At 46.1% G+C, this 13,804-nt stretch overlaps 1 long non-coding RNA gene across 2 annotated transcripts in view; it reads left to right on the top strand.

The window, feature by feature from the left end:
* The first annotated feature begins 3,537 nt into the window (after positions 1-3,537).
* The window catches only part of LOC147416516 (uncharacterized), a 44,030-nt gene continuing 33,763 nt past the window's right edge, over positions 3,538-13,804 (top strand). The window contains exon 1 of one of the 2 annotated variants that reach the window (XR_015187507.1): positions 3,538-4,532. This is a non-coding gene — a long non-coding RNA (uncharacterized LOC147416516). The other variant, XR_015187506.1, reaches the window with a different exon arrangement.

Genomic DNA, 13,804 nt, shown 5'->3' with positions numbered 1-13,804 from the left:
TGATGAGAAACGTCGGCAAGTTACCTTTGAGGAAGGGGAAGAAGTGTTTTTGTGTGTGCCAGAACATTCGAAAAAGTCTGAAGACTGGGCCAACACCTAAATTATCTCCAAGATATTGTGGGCCTTTCAAGATACTCAAGCGAGTTAGTGACCGTGCCTAGAAACTCTCATTACCGACACACTCTCGTGTCCATCCGGTATTTCATGTAAGCCATTTACATAAACAATTACATGCGGACGACAATGTCATTGACCAATAGATTCTGGTCGATTTCGTTGAATCTCCTACCCCACCGCATGATCCTGAGCGAATTCTTGACTATCATGATTTACGTACACGTCAGCATGTATGTTGTCAAGCTTTAATCAAGTGGAAAGATCGACCTGAAGAAGGCGCCACTTGGGAAAACATCAGTCTTCTTAAGAAGAAGTTTCCCACTTTTGTTTTCGAGGATGAAAACACTCAAGGGGGGAGTAATGTCAGGCCAAGGGCATCCAAGGGGGGTCACGAACCCGGGCCAAGCGGCCGGCTACCAGTGTGGACTGGGGATTCAGGCCAAGGGCTATATATACGAGAGGTTGGGCGGTGAATCCAAGGAGGTAGTTTCCTAGGCTTCATAGAAACGGCCTGAGCGAAACAGGGAGACACTGTCTATACATGTGAGAGAGAGAGAGAGAGAGAGAGAGAGAGAGAGAGAGAAAGAGAGAGAGAGAGGAGAGCACGAGCGGGATTATCATCACATCATCAATAGGTAGCCTCTCGCTCTCTCTTTCGGAACACCGTCGAAGGAAAATTTAAAAAATTAGGTTTATTTTCAAGGTTTCACACTATTTTTCTCTTTTTCGGGGCGGGGTTTCTCCTTTTTTCCCTTGCCCTCAACTGGTATTTTTGAAATTGAAAACGACACGATATTAAGTTGAGACACATTTTTCCTAACAGTGCCCAACACCTAAATTATCTCCAAGATATTGTGGGCCTTTCAAGATACTCAAGCGAGTTAGTGATCGTGCCTACAAACTCTCGTTACCGACACACTCTCGTGTCCATCCGGTATTTCATGTAAGCCGTTTACGTAAACAATTACATGGGGACGACAATGTCATTGATCAACAGATTTTGGTCGATTTCGTTGAACCTCCTACCCCACCGCATGAACTTGAGCGAATTCTTGACTATCATGATTTACATACACGTCATCATGTACATCGTCAAGCTTTAATAAGTGGAAAGATCGACCTGAAAAAGGTGCCACTTGGGAAAACATTAGCGTTCTTAAGAAGAAGTTTTCCACTTTTGTTTTCGAGGACGAAAACACTTCTCCAAGGAGGGAGTAATGTAATGCCAAGGGCCTCTCAGGGGTGGTCACGAACCCGGCCAAGCGGCCGGCTACCAATGTGGACTGGGGATTCAGGCCAAGGGCTATATATACGGGAGGTTGGGCGGTGAATCCAAGGAGGTAGTTCCCTGGGCTTCATAAAAACGGATTGAGCGAAATGGGGAGAGAAAGACTGCCAATACATGAGAGAGAGAGAGAGAGAGAGAGAGAGAGAGAGAGAGAGAGAGAGAGAGGGAGAGAGAGAGAGGGAGAGCAAGACAGAGAGCTAGAGCTAGAGAGAGAGAGAGAGAGAGAGAGAGAGAGAGAGAGAGAGAGAGAGCAAGACAGAGAGCTATATAGAGAGATAGAGAGAGCAAGACGGAGAGAGAGAGAGAGAGAGAGAAGAGAGAGAGAGAGAGAGAAGAAGAAGAAGAAGAAGAGAGTTTTAACGTCGTAGGAAACTATCCCAAGAGACCTTAAAGATCTAGCCGATGAGGAGTTGTGAGAGAGAGAGAGAGAGAGAGAGAGAGAGAGAGAGAGAGAGAGCTGCAGACAGAAACGACACAATATTAAGTCGAGACACATTTTTCCCGAACACTGCTCTCAACTTAGATTTTGAAGTTGATTGACGTGGTAGAGAGAGAGAGAGAGAGAGAGAGAGAGAGAGAGAGAGAGAGAGAGAGAGCTGCAGACAGAAAACGACACAATATTAAGTCGAGACACATTTTTCCCGAACACTGCTCTCAACTAAGATTTTGAAGTTGATTGACGTGGTAGAGAGAGAGAGAGAGAGAGAGAGAGAGAGAGAGAGAGAGAGAGAGAGAGAGAGAGCATGAGCTGGATTATCATCAACATCATCAATACGTGGCCTCTCACTCTCTCTTTTGGAACACTGTCGGAGGACATTTTAAAAAGTTAGGTTTATTTTTCGGGGTTTCACACTATTTTTCTCTTTTTCGGGGCGGGGTTTCTCCTTTTTCCCTTGCCCTCAACGAGCATTTTTCAAATTGAAAACGGCACGATATTAAGTTGAGACACATTTTTTCGAACACTGCTCTCAGCTACAGTGAGCTACCTGAAGTTGTTGAACAATGATGGTGCACACTTTGAATGCAGGCACACATGCTTGCATGCACACATACACAGGCAATAACGAAGCTGACAACTACCTGTCAGCTTCATCTATTTTGTTCTCACTAAGCACCGAGTGGCGACAAATCCACTCACAAATCTAGGGAAGACGCACGTGAGATTGCTTCAGATTTTGAAGTTGATTGACATGGTAGAGAGAGAGAGAGAGAGAGAGAGAGAGAGAGAGAGAGAGAGAGAGAGAGAGAGAGAGAGACATTGGGGAGATAGAGAAAGAGAGAGGAAGAGGGAGAGCGAGACAGAGAGCTATAGGTTGGGTTCAGACCAGTGCGGTGGAACTCAAGCCAGCTTTAGGTTTGCCGTCGCCTAGTCTGAACGACGCTGGAGGAGGAAGAGTGGAAAAGAGGGAGAGCTTGAGAGAGGCGTGCAGGTGTTCCGAGGGGGGGGGGGGGTCGGAAGAAGTGGCGGGTCCGACGGAAGAGAAACCACAGCTGTGACTAACCAGTGTGAGACACAAAATTTTGATGCCCCTGCGTGAAGAAATTTACCGCCTCATCGTCTGAACGCAGCCAGAGAGAGAGAGAGAGAGAGAGAGAGAGAGAGAGAGAGAGAGAGAGAGAGAGAGAGAGAGAGAGAGAGAGAGAGAGAGAGAGGCCATGCCACCGCTGAAGGCGACGGCGTTTTACTAGTATCATTTAAAGTTGCAATAACTATATAGAAGATTTTGGATTGAACCTGGGAGGCCTTGTTAGAGCTACGGTTTCGCCCTCAGCTTTAAGTGCCACGGGGTCCCAACCATGGGATCAATGGCTCTTGTGCAAAATCAAGGGCGCTCGCATATCTCGACCGTTGATGCGTAAAAACTAAACTCGGGATCTCGAGTTTAATTTTTATGTCGAAATCTATTGTTTTTAATTTAAGTTTATGAAAAAATACATCTATTTTAAGAAAATGCACGCGGACGTGATGGTTAAGGTTAGAAACTCTCAAGCTAGTAGTGAGGGTTTAAATCTCAACTAGGGAAGCGCGAGCATCTCGAGATTAGGTCCCCCTTGGTCGATAAAAACTAAATTCGAAATTTTGAGTTGAATAATCTAAACTCGAGATCCCGAGTTTAGTTTTAAGAGATCGATGGTCCAAATTGATTCCATGGTTGGGAGGAGGCTTGCTGGGCTTGTCAACAACACGTTGTGCGGGGCCGTTCATTAGATGCCGTGTTGGGTGAGACGCGGGGTCCGTTCGTGTCTGCTTCTTTGTCGTCCTGTCTTCTCTACCTCCCCTTGATTGTTGCCTTTGGGAGAGTTCTTCCTCCCAACCCTCAGAGGGGATTTCGAAGACCGCTTCGAGGCTGTGGCGATGCAGGTCAACAGCTGGGTGACTGTGGCAAAGCTGCTCTGGTTGGTGGCATCGACTTTCAGTGACGATGGGGCTTGGACCCCTTTTTCTGGCCTGTGTCGTTCTTGGTTTGGCTAAGCTTGTGGGGGTTTGGTACTGATTCTGCCTTGCTTGGCGGTTACTGTTGATTGTTCTCCGTTTGTGTGTTGGGCATCCTTGGGCGGAGTGGCAGTCCCTCTCAGGTACACACAGTTCTCTCGTGCATTTCTCGGCATAATAGTCTCTTGCTGGCTCGTCTGTGGCTGGCTCGTCTTCAGCTGGTGGAGTACTTGTCGGGGCAATGAGTGTTCCAATGGCAACATCACCTCGTTGGTGGCACCTTGAGAGATCTCTTGGTGATGGGGACTGCGGGTCCTACCCAATCAGCTATATGAGGTTTGGATTTCAGTCTTTGTTTGTCGGGGATGGCCTCCCCTGTTCGGCCTCCTTTGGTTTGGATATGGTGTCTGGGGATGTTTAGGTGATCTTGGAGCCATGGCTCGGTCTAAGCATGGTTGTATCTGTAAATTTTTTGCTTTTAATTCATATCTCTCACTTACAGTTTGTGAGTTTTGCAAAGCTTTGATATTAGAAGAAAGGTAAAGCACTCCGTAGGAAGGATTTCTCTCATGTGCACGCACGGACACACACACACACACGCACAGAGCTTTCTCTCACAAAAAAACAGGTTAATCACAATGCTAGCTTGCCCACTGCAGGCCACATTCGTGCCAAGCCTACATCACGGTAAAGGTACCTTCTCTCTCTCTCACACACACACACAAGCGTGCTTCAGGTTTAACCTTTTTGTCTCTCATGTTTGTAGTAGCAGAACTGCATGCTGCTTTTTATGCAACTACTTAAAAGGGTGAAGCAAGACACTCAGAGGAAAGTACAGAGCAACAACAAGTTTTGTTTCTCTCTTTTTTCTCTCGTGCCTTCTCTTTTTACAGTTTGATCAGAAGAAGTTGGAGAAGTCAAATGGCCTTTTTTGTGTGGAGAGAGAGAGAGAGAGAGAGAGAGAGAGAGAGAGAGAGAGGGAGGGCCCTTGTTGTTTGTCTACTGAGGTTGGCCATGCGACAAAGGCAGGATCACCATAAGACGCACCTTCTTGGCCACTTTGCTTGGGTGGAGATTTGTTTTCACGAACATAAACATGGATGCTATTGCAACTATGTTAGGTTGGGTTCGGTCATTTCAACTATGGGAGCCAAAAGGTGAGTATATTGTGGCTAGAGAGGGATAAGCATGAGAGGTCGAGGGTAGAGGGGTACGGTATGGCTAAATCCTCTCACCTGCAGATCATGTCCTTGCAACCCTAGGAAATATTCTGGTGAAAGAAAAGCAAAGCAAACTCTAGACAGTATTTCGATCGCTTATGATGGTTGGTCGGACTCCTTATCCAGATTACGAGTTGAAAAAAGCGGGTGCCAATTTACAAAGGAAGGGTGCTAGGGTGGGCACTTGGTCCAAGGGCACGTGTAGCCATTGGCCGGGGATGGTAGCGACGCAACACTCTGAATACGATGCAATAGAGGCCAGGCCTACAACCTGCCTCACATAATTCTAGGAATTAGAAATATACATTTTTGAAGAAAAAATTTGAAGTCGCATGACACGAGGTGTTGCTGTTGTTGTTAATTCTTCTCTCTCTCTCTCTCTCTCTCTCTCTTATGCGCTCCTCCAATGGGTTGTAGCTTGTAGGCTGTAGTAAACACCCTGTTGAAGTTTGTTCTATAAAGCGAGTGCCCAATTTCTTCACTCGCCTTGGACGATATGTATGCTAAATGTGGTGCACTTCATAAAGCACAAAAAGTGCTTGAGGAGCTTCCTGTTTGGGATGTTGTCTCTTGGAATGCATTGATTGTGGGAATCGGGACACCCTTAACTAAGCCAAGATGCCTTGGACTATTTTCGGCGGATGCAAAGAGAGGGTGTCCCTCTAGATGCAATCAGCAGAGCAGTGCCAAGAAAGAAGCAATAACCGCTACACAAGAAAACATGGAGGGGAAGAGCGCACTGCCTTGGTCAATAAAGCACAAAAAGTGCTTGAGGAGCTTCCTGTCAGGGATGTCGTCTTTTGGGATGCACTGATTGTGGGATACGCTTAACTTGGTCAAGATGCTTTGGGTTGTTTTTGGCGGATGCAAAGAGAGGGTGTCCCTCTAGATGCAATTAGCATAGAAGCGCCAAGAAATAAGCAATATCCCCTACACTAGCAAACATGGACGGGGAGAGCGCACTGCCTTGGTCCACATGTATGCGAAATGTGGTGCACTTCACAAAGCACAAAAAGTGCTTGAGGAGGCTTCCGGTTCGGGTTGTCGTCTCTTGGAATGCATTGATTGTGGGATACACCTGACTTGGCAAAGAAGTTCTAGGTTATTTTTGGCAGATGCCAATCGAGGGGCGTCTCACTGTCTCTAGATATAATCAACAGAGCATTGCCAAGAAAGCAACATATCTGCTATACAAGCAAACATGGAGGGAAGAGCGCACTGCCTTGGTCAACATGTATACCAAATGTGGTGCACTTCATAAAGCATAAAGAGTGCTTGAGGAGCTTCTTGTCCTGGATGTTCTCTCTTGGAATGCACTCATAGTGCGATACCCCAACTTGGCCAAGAAATTTTGGGTTGTTTTCCACTGATGATGCCGAGCGAGGGTCTCTCTCTCTAGAGATGCAATTAGCAAGGCAATGCCAAGAAAGCGCAATATCCGCTCCACAAGAAAACATTGAGGGGAAGAGCGCATTGCCTTGGTCTTGACATGTATGCCATACGGGCTGATCATCTATGCTTGGCTTTGGAGGTATGTGGCAACATGTAAGGCATTGCTAAAAGCCATTATGTTTGGCATTGTTTTCAACAGTTATGTGTGGTCTTTGAAATTGGACTTATAGCAATGTATGTTCCAACCTGGGCAGATCAAGAAGCTTTTTGGTTGATTTTTTATCACATGTGGAAATGTGGAAAATGCTAGCACCTATACTTGTAATTTGGAGGTTGTGCATCACGCTCAACATTCACGCGAGGTGAGGGCATCCCTACACATGCAATCATTGTCACAACTCGGTGACGTGTCTGTCCATACACAACCTTTGGCAAGAAAGGGTGACGTGGCTAGCTGGCTGCAGAAAACCGAAAACTACGCGAAATGCCGATGTGGCAATTCCGTATAGTTGATGACGTGGCAGCCTGCAAATCGAGGTGGATTTTATGGTAGCCAACGTTGTGCTTTTGGCTACGCAAATTAGAGAGAGCTTTTGGGCCTTGCTTTTTTCTACGCAAGAGAGCTTGAGAGAGAGAGAGAACCTTTTTGCTTTATTTGATGCAAGAGGTTCAGAGAGAGAGAGAAGCCTCTTTTGCTTTTCAAGCTTTTGATTTCAGTTTTTGGAACAGCTTTTGAAGCTTTGGGGCTCTGCTTTTGGCATCCCTTGTAGACATTTATTTAGATAGTTTGGCTCTCACTTCTCAGAGCATCCAGGCGCAGAGTCTGAGAGTGAGTCCCGGCTACCCACTTGTACTTTGCAACATACAAAAAGAAATACCGAAAGGGGCGCCAGTCTTTGGGGCCAATATCTCTAGGCACAAAACTCTGCCTGGCCAGTGTCGAATCAACTGTGAACTGTGAACTGTTTTGAAGTGATCTTTTGTGGTGTTGTGGTAGATTCTCGTCTTAGAGTGTCCAAGTCTGTTACAGTGGTATCAGAGCGCGGCCAATTTCTCTCCTACGAGAAATCCGATCCTTTTTACGCGGCACCTATGGTTTCAGGCAAAGATCAGTCGACTCCCTTTGCATCCGGAGATGCGGGAAGGGATCACAACGAAGATTCACGCGAGGAGTACGGCCGGCCTCGGCCTACTCCGGTCGAGCGTCAAGAGATGGAGTGTCGACAATTGATCGGCGATGCAACAAAGATGATGCTTAATTTTGCGAAGGACCCGAAATTTGCAAAATTCATGAGCCAGACTTCTTTTGATGAGGTGCACACGCAGTGGCAGAAGACCACAAAACCACCCCGCAAACCCGCTCTTAAGAAACCTCCTACTCCCAGGAAGTATACAGAGCAAGAATTAGAAGAGGTAGTTGATGCACGAATTGCTCAGCTTTTTGACGCACCGAACAAAGCTAAAAAGCACGACAAAAAGCAGAAGAAAGGCGCTTACTTCCCGGGTTATTTGGGTCATCAGTCTACTTTTGAAAAGGCAAGAAAGCAAAAGAAGCGTGTTCGATTTGAAGGAGTACCTAGTTCTTCTTCTTCTTCTTTTGAAAGTTCTTCTAGCTCATCTGACTCGAGCGAAGAAGACAGACAAGGCAAAAAGCGAAGCAAAAAGCTACGCTTCGGAAAGGGCAAGAAAAAGGCAAAGAAGTCTAAATCTCGCCCCGTGGTTGACAGTTCTACAGAGGACTCGTCTACAGAGAGTTTGGACTCTGAAGACAGCGGCTTTTACGCAATATTTATTAAGCCAACCAGTATGACTTTCTGGAAGACAAAAGCAAGAAAGTTAGAGAGTTTAAGGAAGATGGACAGTTAATTAAATTTGACACGTTTTTTGGTTATAGAGATGCTTTGAAGGCTTTTTCTTTTGTACAGCAATTTGACATTGCTTTCGTGGGAGGGCGTTACTTAGAGCACTCTAAGATTCGGAGAGCTGCGTCTTACTTTAAGGGGAATGCTCAAACTTGGTGGTCCACGCTTCTATTAAACAAGACAGCGCCAGTTAAATGGCTGAAATTTAAGAGGCTTTTTATTTCTTCATGGCTGACTCGAGAGTATGAACGCGATATACGAATTGCTTGGAACCATCTTCGGATGACCAAGAAGGATACAGTGGACGCTTGTTGCAAGAGAATTTGGAGCTCTTTCTACCCGCCTCTTCATTTAAGAAGATCTTGTTCAAGGAACAGATTGAGCGGTTTACCTTGGGTCTTCCTACAAAGATCTGAGATCACTGCTTAGAACAAAAGTCATTTTCCATTCAAGAGTTGATGAGTCATGCGAAACGGGGTTTTGCCATTCACTCTTGCAGTTTGACCTACCCCACAGATGAGATCATGACGCAAAGAGCCGAACAGACTTTGACAAATAAAAGTAGAAAGAGGAAGAGCAACCCAGAAAAGAAAGATGCACAACCCAAACTCACTCCTAAGGAGAGAGCTCGCTACATCAAGGAAGGGAAGTGCTTTGGATGCGGGGAAACTGGGCATATCTCTCCGAAGTGCCCTAAAAAGGCACAGAAAGGACAGAACAAGGGCGATGATAGGCCTGAGAGTTTGAGAGCAGCTGAGGAACGTGGAAGAAAAGGCAAGATGAAAACATGACTGGTTCCAGATTGCGTGGGTACCGATCCCAACACGATGGACGAGAGTACAAAACTTTACCAATCTTGGGGCAAAGTGAAAGATCAAGAAGCCCTTATCTTCTTTGATGGAGGAGCCAAGGCCAAGTTCATTTCACCGGAATTGTCGGTGCGGCTCGAGATCACTCCCGATCGGATGGGACCACTTGCTGAGGCAGTTCTAGTGGCACCCGGCAAAGACGTAGCCATTACACCTGTCATTGGTAAACTTCGGTTGCATTGTCAGGGGTATTTGGGGCATGAGGACTTTTACATAATGCCTTTGAAAGGTTGTGATGTTCTCTTGAGAATTCCTTGGTACCACAAGAACAACGTCGTGGTCGAGTATCGGGCTTTGAAAGTGTCACCAGGAGGTGTATTTTTCCTGTTGCCTTCCATAAATAAGTACTAGATATTTTTATTTATTTTTACTTGTTTTTCTCGGAACCCTTGAAAAGGTGCAAGTGGACATTGCATGGCCAGTGTGAAACGGCTGTGGCCGAATAGGTTTCTCACAGCGGGAGTCTGGGTCGGTCAGTCTGGGACTGGTCGGGCCAGTTAGCACTGAATTTTGATGAGTATGGAAGCCTGTGTGCGCCAAATGAAGTCTGGGCCACTCGAAAAGTCACTTATAACTTTATAAGTCGGTGGGAACTAGAAAATTAACTCAAAAGGGGCAAACTAGACACATGGCGGCTTTTGGAGAGTTTGCCACTTCCAGCTGAAGAGGGGGCGCCCAATTTGAGAGAGGAGGCTGATTTTTGATCATAAGTGAGCTACAGTGTGTGTGTGAGTAGTGGGTGCAGGTCTACAGCTTTAATGGAAAGCTTGCCTTCTCCTTTGTCTCATGTAGCGCGATGATTTGCTCTCGTGCATCTCTCTCTTCCCTTTGGCACGTATGGTAATGCCCCACTAGTTGGGCTACTCAGATGAACATGTACAGTTCTGGGGGTTTATGCGCGTTTGCCAAGGCAAGAGCCTTCTGAACAGGAACCGGATTAGCTAATTGCTAAACCCCACAGGTACGCACAGTTCCATCGCGAAAGATAGCGAGTTCGGAGAGTTTTCTCGTGTGAAAAACTCGTCCAATTCACAGGGGAACTGTCCCATTGCGTGCGGGAGCCCTTGGGACACGCGTAGGCGTGTTCGCTCCGCTAGAAACGATCCGAAACAGCGAATTACAGCCAGCTGTGTTTTTCTGCAGGTTTAGGGTTTCGCACCTAAACTGCAAGGGAACAACGGGGGAGCCTCGTGAGAGCCTTGGGATGCGTGTACAGGCCTTTGGGCACCCGGCAGTGAAAAACAGGGAATTACAGCCCGCTGAATTTCTGTGACAGCTCACCAGAAAGCTTCCAGATAGCGAGGGAATCCGTCCTAGACAAGTGTTTTTGATCCACAGGGTTTTTTGCGCCGTTATGTTGCCAAAATCAAGTCGAAAACCTGTGTTTTCAGCCCTCGCCAGGTTTGGACAGCTTTGTGAAAGCTTGTGCGAAGTGATCGGATCGTCTACTTTAATTTGAATAAAGAAATACCGAAAGGGGCGCCAGTCTTTGGGGCCTATAGGGTGTCGGTCTCGTATGCGCAGTGACATTCTAGTCGCTGGACGCAACTGTGTTCTCTTCCCTTCTCAGTGCTCTGTGTAAAGTTAACAGGTAATTGAAATAGTACTGCCCTCTACGTTGTACAGGCCGGTTATATGGTTCCATCGACGGGATAGTCACTTTTTCTTCAAAAAGTGCAGCGTGGATTGTTGTGGGTGAAAGCAACACAGAGCTTGTCGATATGGCAGAGAAGAGACACCAAGCACCTGAAGAGGGATCTTCCTCACATGGCACAGAGCAGATTCCTTCAACTCTTCAAGAAGAGGACAGGTTGTTTAGAACCCAACTGCATTGTTGCATGGACATGTTTCAACAGTTGGCTAACAACCCAAGGATGCAGGAGTTCTTACAGGCTCTGACACAGGGTTTTCAGCCTCCTACACAGGGCATGACTGAGCCGTTGTAGAAAAAGGAGATTTCCAATGCGCAGAGGACTCATGATGCTTGAGGGAAAGCCCATGTGGTTGAGCAACTAGCGGTGTCCAATGATCCAAAGCAGCTTGCTTTAGCTGGACAGGAACCGTTTGTGAATGGTCAAGGGAGTAATGAACACGCTATGCGTCAGACCCTTCTATTACCTAATACTTATCCTGGTTATTTTGGAAGTGGTTCAGTGTTTCAAGCTATGGCTGGACCTTCCACAGGTTATATGCTAGGGAATGTGTTCGGGACAATGCAAACAGGCATGGGTAACCCTATGTACGCGAACAAGGGTGTTCAACCAGGTTTTCAGGGTGCCTACGGCTAGTTTCGAGTGCGTGGAACACAATTTGGTATGGCTGGTTTTTCGCAGCCATACGTACAAAATGCAGATATGACAGGTAAAACAATTGATGCGAGTGCTTGAATGAACAATCATGGAGCACCACTGTTACAGGCACCTGTTTATGATAATGTGGCTCCTTTGAGTCAGTTGAAGGAGGTGGGCAGGGAGTGAAGTTTGAAACTTTTAGAGGAACTGAGGATCAATTGAAGGCTTGACCTTCATACATCAGTTCGATGCAGCTTATGCTGGAGGAAACTTCACGGAATCTTCAAAGATACGCAAGGCTGCCACTTTCTTGAAAGGGAATGCGCTTCAATGGTGGACCGCATTGTTGAACCAGGGTCAAGCCCCAACAACGTGGGTCCAATTCAAACAGCTTTTTGCGCCTGCATGGTTGACAAACACTTTTGAAGTGGATGTGATGACAGAATGGCACGAGTTGAATGCTAAATAGTGTGCGAATTTGGAAGAGTACAATAAACAGTTTTGGGCCGCACTGTTGCCAGTCACCTCTTATAGGTTTGTGCCATTGTCAGAACAGATTGAGAAGTACTGTTGCGGATTGCCCAAGAAAATCAGGGATTATTGCACAAAGACTACTGTCATGAATATGTTTTAGTTGATAGAGAATGCAAGAGTGGCCAGCAATCTGTCGAAGGGAGATTCTGATGGATTTAATAGCCACAAGAAAGGTTCCCAGTCCAAACAGTTTTCAGCCAACGGCAATGTTGCAGCAAAGCCTTCTGAGCCTCCCACAAAGAAGCCCTCCACTGAAGAAGGTGATACGTCCAAGAAGCAGTCTAAGTCTTCTTCGGGACGAGGACAAGGACAAAAAGGCATTTTTCCGGCAAAACTTTTGAAGAAAGGAAAGCTCTTAGGGAGGCCAAGAAATGCGACATTTGTGAACAAGAAGGACATTTTGCAAATGAATGCCCACAGAAGAAGTCATAGGATAAGGATGACGAGTCAGACCATAAAGGGAAGAAGCCAAAGCCAAGTGCAGGACTTGTTCCAGATTTGGTTGGAGACCAGCCAAACACAGATGCCACGGAGCTGTGCAGAACTTGGGGCAAAGTTAGAGACCAGACAGTGCTGGTTTTCTTTGATCCAGGAGCCCGTGCAAATTTCATATCACCAGAATTAGTATCAAAGTTGGGCATTGGTGCAGAGGAGATGGGTATGACAGGGGAAGCAAGTTTGGCATGCCCAGGTCATTCAGAGCCTGTTACTCCCATTAGAGCTATGTGGATGCGGAAGAATTTCATATTATGCCACTTGAGGGCTGTGATGTGTTACTGGGTATCCCATGGTGTTACAGGTTGCATGCTATGGTGGATACTTACAACAAAAAGATTACCCTTGTACATAGAGGAAAGACTCATGTCCTTGATGTAAAGCTTAAAGGCGAGTCTGTTCCAGTTGTTTCTGCTTCTGCTATTTCATCTGTAATAAAGAATCATCTTTCTGCGTACTTGATCTTTGCAAAAGAAGTACCTCAAGTTGTATCTAATTTGTCTACCTTAGATAAAGACAGGTCAACTTTTTTGAGTGGTTTTAGTGATTGTTTTTCGGACTCTTTGCTAGGGGAGTTACCTCCTGAGAGACCTGAGGATCATACTATAGATCTTGTGCCAGGTCTAGTCCACCGAATAGACCACCATATAGGGTTAGTGCAGCCCAGCAGAAAGAGATTATGGGTCAGGTCAACGAGCTTTTAGAGAAGGGGCTGATTCAGCCCAGTTCATCCCCTTTTTGTTCGCCTGTACTCTTAGTGCAGAAGAAGGATGGTTCATGGCGCATGTGCATTGACTATCGCGCCTTGAATAAGAATACCATCAAGAACAGGTTCCCCATACCGAGGATAGATGACATTCTTGATCGGCTTGAGGGAGCGTCATTGTCTACAAGGATAGACCTAAAGAGTGGCTACCATCAGATACGCATTAGGCCAGAAGATGTCCATAAGATTGCGTTCATGACAACATTTGGTCTCTATGAGTTTCTTGTCATGCCATTTGGTCTCACAAATGCTCCTGCCACGTTTAATAGAATGATGGACAGAATTTTTAGACCACATAGAAACTTCGTGGGTACCTTCTTTGATGACATGATTGTCTATTCGAAGTTTGAAGAGGAGCATATGGATCACTTGATTGCAGTTTTCAATGAGTTACGTAAGAACAGACTACTCATTAATGCAAAGAAGAGTGAATTCTTTTTGCAAGAGATTCACTTCCTTGGGCACATTGTTTCAAAGGATGGAGTACGCATGGATCCCGCTAAAGTGGAAGCAATTAGATCATGGCCAGACTTGAA

This window comes from Adiantum capillus-veneris, unplaced genomic scaffold (genome assembly GCF_014529385.1).
Source record: "Adiantum capillus-veneris isolate H3 unplaced genomic scaffold, ASM1452938v2 Hic_scaffold_865, whole genome shotgun sequence".
NCBI classification, from domain to species: domain Eukaryota; kingdom Viridiplantae; phylum Streptophyta; class Polypodiopsida; order Polypodiales; family Pteridaceae; genus Adiantum; species Adiantum capillus-veneris.
The sequence above is the reverse complement of the archived record's forward strand: the minus strand, read 5'-3'. Positions and strand labels throughout refer to the sequence as shown.